General features: G+C 24.9%; 1 long non-coding RNA gene across 1 annotated transcript in view; it reads left to right on the top strand.

Moving 5' to 3' along the window:
* LOC129606306 (uncharacterized) overlaps positions 1 to 18,347 on the top strand; it is a 145,593-nt gene extending 127,246 nt beyond the window's left edge. Inside the window, exon 4 of the long non-coding RNA XR_008696761.1 lies at positions 17,854 to 18,347. This is a non-coding gene — a long non-coding RNA (uncharacterized LOC129606306). The remainder of the gene's footprint in view (positions 1 to 17,853) is intronic.
* The last annotated feature ends 241 nt before the right edge of the window (positions 18,348 to 18,588 follow it).

Below are 18,588 nucleotides of genomic sequence, written 5' to 3'. Positions count from 1 at the left end.
TTTTTGTAATAATTTCTTATTTAATGAAAGCTATAATTTAATAGTATAATATTTCTTTCTTATATATGCATAATATTAAACCATAATTATGGAAATTATATTTGACGAATTCAACAGAAAAATCAAAATAACCAAATAAATTTTACATTTTCTTGTTCGGGTTTTTTTAATTAATTGGCATCTTAAACATCTTTAGTCTGAAATCTGAAAATCCGAGTTATATTTTGGCTTTCCAATATCAAAACATGAATTAGATGAACTTGAAAAATTGATATTGAAGTAAGTCCGTGTTGATAAAAAATAGACAAGTTACTGAATATTTGTCGAATTGCCCTCGACATATTGAATATCAAAAAAAAATCTACCACGATAACATTTCTGTTTTTTAATTAATGACCCACTTTTCTTAATTTTCAAATTTTAAAATTATTATCCTTACAATTAATCTTAAGACAATTGCATATTTTTTTGCTTCACCTAAATTCACATATATAATATTTTTTTTGTTATTTCTAATTTAACTCATAAATTTCTTGAAATGCATACAATTTTAGACATCCTTTAATTTTTACAAATGAATATTTTTCATAATTTCAAAAAAAAAAAACAAAAAATATTTTACACTTTTACTTCTTCAAAATATGAATAGGAATTCAAAAATTGTATGTGTATAGGACGTAGGTGTACTAAAACATTCAGTTATTCTGGGAAAAAAAAAGAACTATATGTAGAAATGAATGTAAACTACAATAAGAAAAAGAACCTCGCATATGAATATGCGCATATTATTATACAAAATTCAAGTGAAATTTTAAATGAAAAATGAAAATTATGATAAGAATATGAAAAAAAAAAAAATATTTAAAGTAGAAAAAATGGCAATATAAGAATTTAAAGAAAGAACAGCTAGCACAGAACAATTCCGACAAAGAAATTTCATTGTTCAACTGCATACACATATGTGGATTGCAGTACAATAGGAAAAGAGAAAAATAAGTTTATTTTTACTCGCATTTTAGAGACGCTTAGGAGGATGTTCTCTTTCAGTTCTTCGTCTAATCTTTTTATTGTTCCACAATTTTTATTTTAAAGAAGAACAAAAAAAAAAAAACAAATAAAATGTGCAGTATATGCTTGTTGTGTCTTTTCATCTATAAGAGAAAGGTTATTATTATGAGTACATATAGAAATAATATTATAAAACATGGACAATTTATATTCTGGAGATTTTCGAGTATACACATAGAATATAACATTTCTTGTATCCTTGAAAAACATATATTCTTGCACAATATATACCATAAAAAAGAAAATATGATTTGTATTATGTAAGTTTTTTTTATAATACAATAATATTAAAATATAAAATTACTTTAAATATATTTTATAAAGCAAGTTCAGCCATTTAGGAAAAAAACCTGATAAGAAAAACAGAATAACAAAAAAACAAAAAAAAATTTTTTTTTTTTTTTGGTATATTCTTCATCCTGTGTTCATCCTGCCATAACACTCTTTAGTTTGATGGTGTCTTGTAAAAATAGCTGGCAGCTAAAATCAAATATTTTTTTTTTTTTTGTAATATGGTGTTCTTGATTCACTTCTTGATTGTATAATTTTTCATTATGTATATATACTTACATACCAAAATATTTATACATATATAAAATATTATATTAAAATGATAATGATGTTGATTAGTTTGATATATATGTTATATGTATATATATATATAAAGTGCTAGAATAATAAATGATAGTGGATTGATTTTGATTTTTCATATTTGAATCATTTATTGTGAAAGTATAAGAAAATATTATAAAAAGAGAAAAAAAAAACAACTAAACTGAAAAGTCAAATTTTATTGCTAGATTTTTTTTTCTTCCTACTTTTTTTTCCTGATTTTTCATTTCTTAAAAGGTATTCATAATTCATTCGATAGATTTATTACATTTTCTCAAGGCTTATAGCTAAAACGTGATCGCTTATCGTATACTTGAAGGTGTCTTCCCTATAAAAATACATACATATATATATAAAGAGGATATATAACCACTTGTCTATAGTGTAGCGTATCAGAAAACCGATTAAGGCATACGTATAAGTAGATATTTTAGAATGTATACGTTATGTACAAATATTCAAATGCATTTATGCATGTATATACCTATAAATTTCTTCTACTTTATGTCAACGACGTGGCAAAAAGAATGGTTAAATGATAAAATATAATACGCATTTTTCTATGCAAAAAAACTGAAGTTATAATGAAGCAATCAATAATAAAAAGAAAATAGTTAATGATCTCAATTATCTTTATTGTCTGTCTGTTCTTTAATATTATATATGATGGAATGGAAAAGAAAAATTTATAATGATATTAATAAAAAACTTTAATTTTTAAAATCGAATTGTTTTTTAACCCTTTTAAAGCTTAAGTACGGAAAATTGTACCTCATATATTACGGAATACAAAATATGGTGCCCGATTTGTCTTATTTAATTTGTAATGGAACTTGCTCAATTGAGTTACTTTGCCTGATTGAGTTGATTTTTTTAGCACTTTTCCAAAAATTTTTTGAAAAAAAGTGCTTATTAGTTTCACTCTGTCCGTCCGTCCATCCGTCCGTCCGTCCGTCCGTCCGTCTGTCCGTGTGTCTGTTTACAAAACTTCTACATTCTTAAAGATAGAAAGCTGAAATTTAATACATACATAGATCTTTACTAGAAACTTATTTTCGTAAAACAAAATTTTTACCTATCTCCCCCCCTCTAGAAGTTATACCCCCCCAAAGCACTAAAAATGGCCTATTTTAACTATTTGTTGCAATGAAACCATAAGCATTTTTGAAATTTTGCAAACGCAGAAGGGCAGTGACTTGCTTCCCCTACCGCGGTATACTATAGTTAAACTTTAGAAAAACAAAATGGCCGTTCAAATTTACCGTTATCTAAAGTCCTTTTTTTCCAAATTTTTCATGTCGTTTTTCTTCTAGACCCCAGCCTGTAGAAGCTTGAAATTTTAGGAGCTTTTAGACATTAACAAGTAGTTCATTTCGTTAGAAGAAAATTTTTTTCCATCTCCACCCCCTCTCAAGTTAAGGCCTCTTGAAATTTGTGAAATATGCATTTTTGACACCTTATATTTCTGAAACCGCAAGTTTTTTCAAATTTCTATAAACGCAAAAAGTTAACAGTAAATTCCATGAAATTAAAAAATATAATTATTTTTCTTAACTCACACAATTAACCCTTAAAATCGAGCATTATGTTAACCCCTGTTTATATTAAATTTTGCTTTATTTCAAAGACTGCATAAATGGTTCATCCTAAATATATGCAATCCTAGAAATAGTTTCGTTTATAAATGAAAATAATTTTAATAGTGTGGTGGATATACATAGACTGTTTTTAAAAGCAGTATTTTCACTTGTTTAAGGGAAAAGTGCTACAATACAAACCATTGGTTTGACCCAACTTTATTAAAAATCAAACCGTTCGAAGAAGTTAATTTCGAAAATTTATATTGAACTTCCACATTTGAGAAAAAGTTTAAAATTTTTATATTTCTCTTAAAATTTTGATATTAAACAAAGTACTATTATTTAGAATTCAACTCGAAAGTAAACTGAAAAACAACAAAATTCGACTAAAACAAATTTCCCTTCTAATCACTGAAATAACAAATTTTAACATTGTGAATTTGTGGTTACATGTTATATATCTTATAATTTACTGCGTCATTTAATAAAAAAAGTTGTGCTCGTTTAGTCTCATAACAAAGAAGAACAATTCCTGTACCCTATTAATAAAGCGGGAAATTTTAAATGACAATAACAAAATTCAAAGCATAAATTCTATATTATTACTTAAATAATTCGAATTTCTCTGGGACATGGAGGAATAAAACATATGACGTGATTTAATTGCTAATATTTATAAATGCAATTTTTTTTTGCATTTTAAGTATTTTATTTCCGATATTGAATCTTAGAACCTATAATAATATTATTGCTTGTTATTTCTATAAATAAAATTTATATTAATATTGAGATATTTACATCCGATTTTCCTACGCAGACTTCTTTTATATTGTCATTGTCACATTTTAATCCTTAGTAGGTAGTACAGATAAAGTTTCCATGTTTTATATTTAATATTAAGTATATATATAGCTACTAGTTAATGCAATTTCCAATAAATTCATTATTAAGTTTCTTTTGGTATTTGTGAAAATATTTTTAGAGAATTAAAATGGGTAAATAAAATATCCTTTTTTAAAAATTTCATATAATAATAAAATAGAATTGGTAAATAAGCTTATTGAAAATTTTTTTTATTTAATTTTATATTTTCATTCATAGCAACATTTGTATAATAATTATCTTGTTAATATATATAGACACATAGGAATGTACACCGCATTTAATAAAAGTGCGTTAAGTTTTAATATCACAATTTAATATTATTGCCTTTTAATAGTCTATAATAAAGAATAATGAATGGATAATTAAGTATACATACATACACGTACTTAATATTTTAATGCATCCTTTATGAAATCTTAAAAAATATGCACATAATGTAGCATCACTATAATACGTATAATTTTAAAAAATCACTTAATATAGTTAATGATGTAAAATTATAAATTTTAATTTTGCAAAACAAGAACCTCCAACCTTTAACAATATTGAAATCGAAATAAAACTGGTTTTGTTGCTTTTTAACCGGCATTGAAAAAATTTTTTAAAAAATTTTCAACGAAAATGAAAGAAAGAAAATTTTAAAACTTGACCAGAGTTTAAGTTAAGAATTAAAGAAGAATTTTAAGGTTATTTTTGCCACATACCATGAACGAATGATTAAAATCCAATCTAAAAGCAAGTTACTAAGTTGTGTAACCACTTTCATTTTTTTCTTTTTATTTATAATAAAAGAATCATGCAAAAGATTTAATATATTATATGCATTGGTATATATGTTTGTATATTGTTACTTGTGTTTGTTAAAGCAAAAATTAAGCATTATCGTATTTTTATATTTAGACTATACTATTTGTTTTACATTAAAAGAAGTGAATGGAAATTGTGCAGATTATTATGGTATGCTATACATAATATGTTACTATTTTCATTTCTTTGCTTTTGCCTTTAAGTTGATTCCGCCTGTTGGAATTTCTGGTGCGTCTACAATTAAGAAAAAAAAAGTAAAATTCCTATATAATATAAAAATGGTCATTCCAGTCTACGTTTTCGTTTTTATGACTCAATTTATTATATATATCGTTTTATATTGACAATGGTGTACACATAACGTATACATATGTTATATACTGTATAATCGTTTTTAAGCACACCAGCAGCTACAGCATAAATTGCGTGGAGGCAATTTTATTTCAGTATACAATAAAATACTAGTTTTTAATTATTTTCTTGTATAAAATTTTGCTTTAGATTTTATAAGGTTCGAAATAAAATTGTTCATTATAAACAATGTTAAATATTATTTAATAATTTGAAGTACACCTGAACCTCATATAATGTTATACAACTTATATTATATTTATAACTTATATTATAAATATAAGATTGCACAAGACTGTCATAAAATTTTTTGAGTTGAATTGAAATCGTCAATTTAAATATATTTGGTAAATAATTCAATTGAGTTGAGGTCAGTACTTGCAAGGAATTACAGGAAAAAGTAAAACAAAACCATGATGTTTCTTTGTATAACGTACTATACAAAACTACAATCAGTGCTTTTTTGAGGTGATTCAAGATTAATATTAGCAATTGAAGAAATTGAGAATGAAAAAAATATTCTGACTTAATAAAATACTCTTACTAAAATCATATAAAACTTAATTTCCTTTAAAAAGAATTTTAACACAATCGACTTACATGCTACAGTGCATGCTTATTAGTTTCTTTTTTTCCAAAACACACGAATTCTGCGTTATACGAGTGATAAGTGTACAAAAAATTTATTTTATATTCACTCATAGGTTTGCTTATATGCACAAAATATATTTAAACATGACGTGTAAAAAAAAATATAGAAAAGGAACATGAGTTTTAATTAGTAACATCACGTTATATTTGCAAAAATAACAATACTAAAATGGAAATTTAGTAATTGACTTGATATTATCAAAGTGTCATATAAATATGCATGGAGCAAAAAAAACGATGTTCAAAAAAAGGTTTACAAAATGTTACCGGCAATCATTTTTTATGAATATCTGTATGTATATATACGTATATATACGTATATATATATATATACGTATGAATGTATGTACATGATGATATTCTAAATCATGCCCTCATGTTCAAATGCTAAGAATGTAATGCTGAGAATAATAGTTTAATTTTCTGCTAAAAAGGTGTTGACAATACAACAATTTGATTGTCTGAACGTTTTGTTGTTCTCTGATGTGTTGGAAATTTCTTTTTATACCCTGCACTACGTGAAGGGTATAATAACTTTGGTATGGAGTTTGTAACTACTTGAAGGAGTCATCTGCGGTATGGACATATATATATATTCTTGCTCAGCGTAAAATTCTGCGTCGATTTAGACATGTCCGTCTGTCCGTCCGTCCGTCCGTCCGTCCGTCCGTCCGTCCGTCCGTCCGTCCGTCCGTCCGTCCGTCCGATCGCACGATAACTCAAAAACGAATAATGCAATCGACACCAAACTTTCACAAATTTTTTCTTTTGTGCCAAGGACGAGCCCTATTGTTATTGGACTAATTCGGACAACGGGTTCGGGTAGCTGCCATACAACTCAAAGAGTTTATTTTAAATATTTCAAAAACTAATAAAGCTATAAATAAAAAATTTTGTATACATGTGTCCAATTATATTCAACACATGCTCTAGAAATTGTAATGGGATAGCTGCACCGGTTCGGGTGGCTGCCATACAACTCCAACAGCAAATTTTTTATATTCGGCAAAATAATAAAGTCAGATTCATGAAATTTGGCAGTCATGTGTCCAATTATAGGTCAAATATACTTCTGAAGTTTTAGAGGAATTGCTTTACAGGTTCGGGTACCTGCCATACAACTCCAGAAGCTAATTTTAAATATTTGGGAAAATAATAAAGTCAGATTCATGAAACTTGGCAGTTGTGTGTCCGATTATAGATCAGATATATTTGTGAAGTTTTGATGGAATTGTTTGACAGGTTCAGGTTCTTGCCATACAACTCCAAAAGCTAATTTTAAATATTTGGAAAAATTATAAAGTCAGATTCATGAAACTTGGCAGTCATGTGTCCAATTATAGGTCAAATATACTTCTGAAGTTTTAGAGGAATTGCTTTACAGGTTCGGGTACCTGCCATACAACTCCAGAAGCTAATTTTAAATATTTGGGAAAATAATAAAGTCAGATTCATGAAACTTGGCAGTTGTGTGTCCGATTATAGATTAGATATATTTGTGAAGTTTTAGATGAATTGCTTGACAGGTTCGGGTACCTTCCATACAACTCCAGAAGCTAATTTTAAATATTTGGAAAAATAATAAAGTCAGATTCATGAAACTTGGCAGTTGTGTGTCCGATTATAGATCAGATATATTTGTGAAGTTTTGATGGAATTGTTTGACAGGTTCAGGTTCTTGCCATACAACTCCAAAAGCTAATTTTAAATATTTGGAAAAATTATAAAGTCAGATTCATGAAACTTGGCAGTCGGATGTCCAATTATAGGTCAGACATATCCGTGAAGTTTCTATAGAATAATTTCACAGGTTCGAGCAATTGCTGCACAATAACGAAAGGTGCAGGGTATAATTCAATCGGTTTATACCGACTGAAACGTTTTTACTTGTTAATTAATTTATTAAATATGTAATTTACAAAAAATTATTTGTTGATCTTAAATATGCGCAATCAAAGCAAAATTATTTGAATTTCAATAACATGATTTTGGATTTAGGGGTTAGTACGAATTTGAATGTTAAATTTTATTTTGTTCATTCGTAATGCTTTTGTTTCCATTTAAAGAAAATGTGAAATTGAGCAATATCAATGATGCAACACATCTGGGGTGTTTATAAAACGGTAGTGAAACTATTTAACTTACATAAACATATATAAACATTTCGGAGCCATGGAGTAAGTAGTTCACTTCAAATATTGTGCAATTAGTATATTAATTGCGAAAATATTAAAAAAATTAACGCTTGATTTCGAAATACAGTAAATCCCTTATGTGGGTGGTGTGTTGCATTGTGGTTTCGATATATTATTAAATCACTAAACGGTTTATAATTTTTTTCACTTTAACAAATTATTATCCGTTTTTTATCATTCGTTTAACAAATGATGCAATTTTGCCAGATAAGACAGGCATTCTGATTGTCATACAAGTTGCAGTTGTTCTTACTACCGACTTCAGACGCATAAGTCTCGCACTTTTAATAGTGTTATATCATAAAAGATATTGTAATTTATTATCATAAAAGATATTGTAATTTTTCATCCCAGAATATCGTTAACTCTCATTATTTCTTCTCCATAACTATACGTTAGGGCTATATGCTTTCAAGTTTGGTAATTCGTTTTAATTGCCAATTTTCGAATTTTTACTCCGATTTACTACGTCATTTTTATAGTAATACGAAATTACCTTATTGTAATACGAGTTTACCCTATAGTTTTCTTTTATGAGTCGAATATTTCGGGATTTTTATCAAACTAAAAGTATACGTTAAAATAATTCTACATTAATGTTACTTTCCTTGAATTAGCATACAATTTCCTCAATTACATGTAAATACATACTTCTATTTGGCTCAAAGAACTTTGTTCAATAGCAATATATTTTTACGGTTGTACAACTGAACCAAAAAAGTTTTTGACAGGTAAAAATTCCGAACATTGCAGATAAAAACAATTTTTCTGAACAGATTAAAAATATGGTTGTTATGGTTGGAGTTTTTATCAATCTATTAAAAAAACGATAAGATAAAATTTCCTACATCAAAAATTTTTTTTTTATTAATTTAAACAACATAAAATATAATAGTTTCATTTTTTTTCCTCTGATAACATTATCTATATAATTTCGATTTCGACAGAAAAAAAAAGAAAGAACCGAAAAATTTTAGTAAAAAAAAAAATTGTTTTGATGAAATAATCGATAATGAATGGCAGATATGAAAGGTTTACTGCCAACTACACATACAAAATTCCATAAAATATTGGGAATCAAGATAAGAACTTTAGATGTAACCTTTTTTTTCACCCCATTTCTGTTAAAAACTAACTTTTAACTATATAAAAGTAAGCATGTATGGATTCTTTTTTTTTTGTTTTTTCAATAAATAGGTACGCGCTAATAACCAGATCCATTTTCTGATTGTTATCAAAAAATCTTTGAAAGATAAGATTACAAAAAAAAAAGTTTTTATGATTTCATGAACAAAAGCAAGTCAATGAGTTTTGTATTTATTGTAAAAGGTACATGCAACTTTGTATGTTATGGAGAACTCTGAAAAGGTAAAAAAATAGAACCATGACATCGATGGTTGCTCCACAATAAGGTGTTGTTGTGATGTGAACTCTTCAGATTCTCGTATTTATATGTGTAGAATACCTACATATTATATGAATGTTACGAAATGATTCATTTCGGGATATAATGTATATATAGCTTCCTTGAGAGCCGTAATGTGAAATTCTTGAGCTCGTTTAACGACAGGAATTACCTAAAAGCATATTATAACACTTGAAATTACCACCTGAGTATCTAATAAATAGAATGGTAAATTTATACGAAAATCTTCAAGCTCTTTGGAAACATTTCATTTAGCCATAATATGCACTTGTGTAGCAAAGAATTTTATATACGATTGAAGTGTTATATTTACATCTTTAAAAAGAGTAAGAGATATTGTCATATAAAATACTATTTTATTTTAACTGCGTCATCTATACCTTAAGCTTAATTTTGCTTACGTTATACGAGTATGTGGTTCAAGCTGATTAAATTGTAATTGATGTTATACTAGTGAATTCCAGAAGATAGGCATTTGTTATAAAAATTAATTAATACTTGTTAATTGTGAACATTACTGTCGTTTCACTTGTAATAAAAACTAAAAAATTTTCGGGCTTTAAAATATTATTAATACGGAATTTCTAATTTGTAAAACTTATTTTTCTAAAATAAGGCTACCATAAAATATCTTGGTAATTTTAAACTTAAAATTTAAGATAATTTAAATTTACAAGTAATATATGAATACAATTTTATGTATGTGTGTATATAATGTACATAATTATATTTTTGAAGTAAATTAAAAAAGGTTAAATATTTTTATTACTATTAATATTTGTATATATATTGTAATACACATATATGGCATGTATAACAAATTATATATGCATATTATAACAAATATATATGCATATTATAACAAATTATATATGCATATATTATATTTCTATTATATAAAATATAGAGCAAAACAATTTCGTTATCTCGTAATTCTAGCTTCTAAAAATTCTGACAAAAAAAAAATTCTGCAATGTTCAAACTAGTTAGCAATCGAAAAATAAACCTAAACTTACAAAATTTTATATGAGTAATATTATATGCATACACATATAAGTATATATACATATTTTATAACTGTTATACGAAGAATTTATTACAATCTGTCTAAAATGAATTCTCATATGAATAAGTTTGAGATTGAGCTCATTTTATAATTTAAGTATACATTAATCGATAGGTATATGTTTTTGTGTATATGTTTATAAGTACATATACGGTATACTGAAAAACAAATTTTTTTTTTATGCAAGCTAATAAAAGTATCATAAACATATTTAAGTACTAAGATTACTTATTTACTTTTATACACAATTAAAATATAGTTTTACATACATGTTTCATAAATGTATGTGTGTGTTCCTTTTAATAATATACATACGTACATATACAAATAAAACGAAAATGAAACAAGAAATCGTAAAACCGTGATGTTATGTGATACCTTTAAAAATTTTAAAGTCTAGAAAAGTAACAAATTTTATTTTTTTAAAAAGAACCAAAACAAGAAAACTGAATATTATGAAAAAAATTAAAAAAATATTTCCCTACATATAAAAATTACTAGTATATTATATGTACGAAAATAATATTTGCATGGCTCTAATATAGAATTCGTTATATGTATAGGGGAAAAATCAGATGTGATCAGCTCGTAAGTGACAGCATTAAAAAAATCTGTTCCAGTCCCCAGATATTGTTATTTTTCGAAATTGAAAAGTGTTATAATATTTGACATTTATAATTGTTTCATTCTCAAACTTTATTTTAGTTGAAATTCTGTTATACTAGAAGCAAAAATTTACTTATGAATTCAAATTCAAAATTTACCAATTATTTTAAATATCAAAATATGAAAAAATTTACCAGAATAAATTCGCCTTATCTATCATATTATATTTTCTGTCCATTAATCCATCTTCTGTGCTGTACCAGGGGGTGTTATTTCATTTAAGTATCACACATTTAAAGTGTTTCATTATCATAAACGCATCGCAGACCGTGCAATTTAACATTTTCGTATATAACCAAATACCTCTCTTATTTTACACCTTAATGCAATTGCTTAAAAAAAAAAAACAACTCACTCAGTCTATATTGAACTTAGGCAACAGACAAAATTTACAAGTACTTATAGCAATAAGCATATTGTAATAAGCATAAACTATATTATTCTGCCTATGTACTTATATAGTAGCTATTAATGTACATAGTTACAAAAAAAAAAGAAAAGTTACTTAACAAAAACAGGTTGTGTTCTCTGAATTATTTTTTTGAGCAAAAAACAGAAAAAAAATCAAATCAAAGAAACAAAAATCAGAAATAAATAAATTTTAAGAAAGTAACGAAACTTTATTTTTCAACCATAATATCAGTTACAGATTTCCACTGTACTTCGTATATGCTGTGTGTTGGGTAAACTTTAATTAATTAATGGTATAAAAGAGTAAGAAAGGAAAAAAAAAAATGAAAATGAAAATGAAAACCGTAACAAAATTGAAGAAGTGCAAGAAATTTAAAAATAAAAATGTTATGCAAACTGGCAAAAAAATTCCAACAAAAAAAAAAAAACAACAAATTTCATTTTTTTTTTTTATAAACAAAGTACAACAAAGTATAAAAAAAAAAACTTATGGAGGAAAAGTAATTTTTCTTGAGTTTTAGTTCAATATTGCATTTTTCTCTTTTGCTTTTTCTCCATTCATGATATTCTTGTGTGTGCAAATGCAATAAATGGAATTTTCTTGAATTTTTTTATTAAAAAAACAAAAATTTTCAAAGTTTTTCTATATTTTATTTTTTTTTTGTTTTTTCTTTTACATAACTTTCTTGTATATAAACGACTGGCTGCACTGCACTGTAATAATCGATGCAAATTCACTGTAATAAGATACATAAATATTATTAATATTAAATTTTTTTTTTTCACTTTTCAAAGTTGTACGACTTAACTACATCCTACATATTTATATAACTACGTATGTGTAGGAAATTATGTGTAGTGTTATACATATTCTGAACTCATGTTTGAGTATATTTTGAAATGAATTCAAAAATATTTAAAATTGTCTTAGACAGTGGAGTTAAATAGAATTTTTTTTTTGAAGCTATACTGTAGATGCTATTTTATATTCTAATTATACTAAAAATACTATTTTTTGAGAACACCAAATTGATTGAAAAAGAAGTCGGAGGTTCAATTATTAGCCTAGAGTGGTTTTCTTTAAATTACATGTTTTACTCTGCGATTTTCGGAGAAAAAATTTCAAAATTGGCGAAATAAATAAAAGTCGATAATACTTATGATGTCTTTATAGAATGTGAGAAAACCAAATAATCAAGTTAAAATATTAACTTTTAATAACTGTTAATAAAACGAACTTATTTCTGACGTGAAACTGATTCCTATTTCTTTAATTCCAACCGAATGTTATTCTGTTCAAGCTTTTACATATTCCGTTTATAGGAGCATTTATAATCGGAAAATTGAATCTGTAACGCACAGTACAGAAACTCTAGTTAATAGATTAGTTAGAAATGCTTTAATACTTAGTGTCTTTCTACTTAGACTTAATATTGCAATGTCTCTTTACAAAACCAATGTTATACAGCAGGAAAAAAAGAAATTTATTAGTACTTTTAGCTATAGGCAGATTTTTAAAAAAATTAATATATAATTTTATACAGTTCAAATTCAGGATTCAAGTGAGAGACCCTTAATTACCTCAAAAAGTATTATTTTTGTTCGTTCAATCTTCTTTAGCGTTTTCTACAGAATACTGTGGAAATAATAAGATCGATAGACTGTTTGTACATGGAGTTGAAAATATGAGTTACAAATAAAGTATTTTTTTAAAATAAACATTAATTTTTTATATAAATGTAAGTGTGTTTGTATATACACATTGTATTTTAAGTTCTTCAATTCTTTCCATATAGATTATATTAATTACTGCATTGCATACAGCAAGGCAGGTTATGCAGTGACTCTAAATTTTAAAAAAAATTTTTCCCAGAGTCTATTTTACATTTTTGACTATGTCTAACAAATTAATTTAAAGGGAATTTTTTGAAATACAAATTAATATTTGGATTCTGTTTGTAAACGAAGCGTAATCGAATTGTATAGAAAGTGATCCTCTTCTAACATAGCCTTCAAACAATCCAACTATTAAAATAAAAAATTACATCCTCTCAGTTTTATAATATTTGCAATCGTATCTGATATATTACAGAGTTTTTCTATATTTTCATTGTGGTGTCAACTTTAACTTTTACATTTTAAAATCAAAAATATACATTAATGTACGTAAATAATATGGTTGTCATTATTGGCCTTCTCACAAAATAGTTATAAAGGTAAATTTAACTTTTATTTTTATAATTTTGGTAATTATTCATATACATACGAGGATATAGTATCGAGATTTAATGTGCGTACCTATACGCATATGTAAATATCTACATAATATTGTTCTTTTATACAAATTTTCCCTATATTCTTTGTCAATATTTATACTAAGTAGCATTGAAGTATATTGAACTAACAAAATATAATTATTTGTATATGGGTATCATTTTATGTTCCGTTTATAAATAGTACTTGTAGTTCATTGTATATTGATGTGTGTACAATTAGTGTAATTGGGGAATTTTCTATATTTACATTATGTAATAATAATGTGAAGGAGTCTAAAATAATAATGCAATGCATATAGATATGATATTATATTGGTGCATTATTATATATGATTATGTATGTAAATGAGTAATATAATAATATATTGCTTAGGAAATTATTCCGCAAAATAATAAATAATAAAGCAAGTGAATATAGATAACGTGCATTTGTGGTTTGTACATTTATGATATTGTAATTCTTTGTTCTATTATTTTAAATTAGTTTCTAACCCATTTTTTACAATTATTATTTAAATTACAATTTTATTGTATCTAGAATAATTTATAATTAATTTAATTTTCAGATATGATTGAATTTAATTTTTATCTTTAATAATAATAACTTAAAACTCGAACGAACTCATCCTTGGTGTTATTGCTTTTATTGTCAAATACATGTTATATTTTTATACATTAATGTTAATATGACTTGTAAATCGTCTCCGAATCTGGAAATATGAAAATCAAAATTTTATTTTCATAATTGTTTCTTTTCCTTTAAGATTTACTTAGAATTTATTTTTCAATAAAAAATTTTTATAATCATTAATAATTTATTATAACAATAATAATTGTATTCATGTCTTCTACAATATTCATGTCTTCTACAATATAAGAAAATCATAGATTTAATAATTTTTTCAATATAAAAACACCAGACAGGAGGGTAGACAGGCGATTAATCCTGTAAATTTTAAAGGAAATTTTTGAAAAATTGAAATTTAAAAAAAATATCTGCAATAAAATATCAAATTCACATATACATGAAATTTGTTTATATATATATATATATACACACGTACAAATATTCATTCTTATTATGACTATATACGGCATACAACCAATGCATATAAAAATTACATGTAATTTATATGTATGTATTGCTATTGTTTTCAATTTTCAAAAGAGAACAATAATATGCAAGTATATACTTATGTGTATACATATAATGTATATAAATATGAACAAGGACATAAATACCTGTCATAGCACTATTATAAATCTTTAATTTTTCCAATAAATCAGAAAATTTCTACTTGGTTACGTCTTTTTACATCGGCGACATTTTATGGTTTTTATTGTTTTTTTTTTTTTTTGTTTCTTCAATTTTTATTTTCTCAATTTAAAATTATTATTATGGATAACATGCAACCTAAAAACCTTTATTTAATATGTGTGTATAGTATAGTATGTATGTGTGTGATAAATAAAGAATAAGTCAGGATTTATATAATAATTCATTTTATATATATATATACTGATGATTGTATTGTATAACATTAACAAGTACGTTTTTATCTACAACACTTACAGAAATTGCAAAAAGAATAGTATTAAAAAAAAATATAGCATGTTTTAAAGTTGAAATTAATAAAAAGAAGGAATTTATGTATGTACTTATATATTTTTTCAATTGGTATAATATGACATATAGAAAAGTTTAAAGTTCAATCTGATAGCTGACATATCAACACATTTTTTATGTTCAACACAAACACACATTTTTTTTTTAAATAAATCATTAAAAAATAATGAGTAGTAAGTCTTTTTTTTTATTAAAACACTATAGAAAAGTTTTTATTAAGTTTACATAGAAAATTTCAAAATAAATAATATTTTATTTTGTTTAAATAGCAAAAATTTATTCCTGAGGGAAATTTTATTGAAATTGCTAGTTCTTATATACGTACGTTAGGTAATTTTTTTCACAATTCTATATTTGATCCATCAATTATTATTAAACGCATTATTAATACATTTTTAGTTTTCTTTAGTTCTTTAGACTTTAAAGAACCATGGTATTATTGTTTTGTTAGAAAATTTAACCTTCTATAAAAATTTTATAGTAAATTGTAAAACATAATATTAACTGCATAATATTAAAGTAAATGTTATACACAATATACACAAACATATTCTGAAATTACTGAATTTTGATAGTCTTATACAGTTTATTATGAAAATTTAAAAAAATGGAATAGATTTAAAGTTGAATAGTAGATAAATTATACTTTTTACTTTATTAAATTTAATTTATAATATAAAATTTTTCATTTTAGTTTAAGAATTTTTTGTAAATATGAATTCAAATCGTATTTTTTTTGTTTTTAAAAATCATACTGTTTTCGATTTTTAAGGCTTAATTCTCGACTATTTTTTTCGATAACTTGAGAAGGGATCGAATTATAAAAAAAAAATTTTTTTTTCTAGTATAATGAAGTGTTTTTAAGAATCCTAAAGCTGTTAAAATTTCGACAGCTTATTGTCAAGAATAAAACCGGTATAAAAAATTTGAAAAAAAAATGACGGGTATTTGATAAACAAAATACGTAAGAAAGCTCACCACCACTTTTCTGCGTTTACAGAATTCAATTCCTTTACAAGAAATATTCAAAAAATGGCATTTTTAAGACTTTGAGGATACAACATTTTCATATGGTAAAGACCAACTTATTTAAAAAATTTCGACTTTTTATCTTTAAGAGTGTTAAAGTTTTGTAAACAAACACAGGAATAGACGGACTGAGTGATAAGGATTAATAAGTACGTTTTTTCTCAATTTTTTTTTTGGATAGGTGATAAAAATTCAAAATCTTCTAACTTAAAAATTATTTAATATGCAATGTAATTGAATTTTTATTAATTCAATTAAAATTTATTCGACATTCCCTCTAATTATATGCAATATTTATATTTATTAGGCAATATTCATCCTATCCTATCTAAATACGATTCATCCTATCCTATATAAACTTATCCTACTTTACCCTGAAATTATTTCCTCATTCAAATCGTTAAAATACAAATATAATTCTACAATTATAATGCGCGAGACAGAATACATACCTTGTATATCTGAAATTAATTATATAAATATATGTAATTATTAGGTTAGAATTTATACTGCACCAATACTGCCAAAATTTGATTTTTTTTTTAAATACAACTTAAAATATATGAAAAAAATTTATTTTTCATCTGTGTCAGACATATTAATGCTAATTACTGTCGAAATGGCGGACCAATATTGCTTTACAAGGTCAACTAATATTATATTAATTTTAACAAAAGAACTGGTGTCAAATATACATATTAATAAATTTTTATTTTCATCTAGATTTGGGTTAACCAATTATTTTTCTATTTTATTTAATTTTGCAGGTAAATCAATTGATTCTAATCTAATTCGATATCCAATAATTTTACAAATTTGTTTTTAATTTAATATGATTAGATTTCGATAATATTATAAGTATAATGATTCATCGTCACTATTACAAATCATATAATTAACAAATTTTATTGAGTCATTAAGGGATTTCGCCCTTAAAATAAAAAATAAACTTAAACCTCATGGATACTATTTGTTAATGAAAATGAAGCTTTTCTATTTATTTACACACATACATATGTATGTATGTATGTATTTAATAAGTTATATAAGTGTTCCCACTATGTTGTTTATATTATTCTAATTTTATTTAAAACACATATTTATTTAATGGTAAAAAATACTTTGTCTTATTAATTTTCTAATTCCAAAAATGTTTTTCTTTCTTTTTTCTAATATAATTTTCTTTTTTTTTTGTATTTTCAGGTAAAGATGATTTCAAAACAAATTCATTTCCATTAAAAATAACCGATTTCCATAAATCAACTTTAATGTGGTATTCTTCTCTCATGAAAAGGTAACTTATCCAATTAATTGGCTGTATCTTTTATCAAAGGAAAAAAGTTAATTTTTATTATCTTTTCTTTTTGTTATTTTCTGTTTTTTTTTTTTTTTGTGTTTCCACCCCATAAGTATTCGTGTTCAGCAGCATAAACGAGGAAAAACACCTTTTCAGAAAAAAAATTTTTTCATTTTTTTTGTATATCGGTTTCTTATTTTTACTTATAATTTTTCTTCTTCATCATCGTTACTTCTTAAATGAAAATCTACTATCATAAAGGAGAAGAGAAGTCTCTGTTACCGACTTATTTATAGAAATGGAATAACTATTAAGAATAATTATCTCAAATCAACTCAGAACTTCTTAGATACACATACACGTATATGTACATATACATGCATGTGTTATGCAAGTTAAATAAGAGTATAAGAAAATAAAAGGAAAGAAAAATAAAAATATAATAATAAAAAAATGAAGAAAAAAAATATTTACGCACAGAACGGGCCATTTTCTTTCTTATAAAGCGAAACAAGGAGCATAAATAAATAATAAAAAAAAAAAAAAAGAAAAGACAAAAAATTGTAATAATAAAAATTCCAGCCTAATAGCTTATAAAATAAGTACTTATAGATATTCTAATAATATAATACAGTCCCAGA

Source organism: Condylostylus longicornis, unplaced genomic scaffold (genome assembly GCF_029603195.1).
Source record: "Condylostylus longicornis isolate FDR11 unplaced genomic scaffold, ASM2960319v2 ptg000018l, whole genome shotgun sequence".
Classification (NCBI taxonomy): Eukaryota; Metazoa; Arthropoda; class Insecta; order Diptera; family Dolichopodidae; genus Condylostylus; species Condylostylus longicornis.
This window is presented reverse-complemented; position numbering and strand designations above follow the sequence as displayed.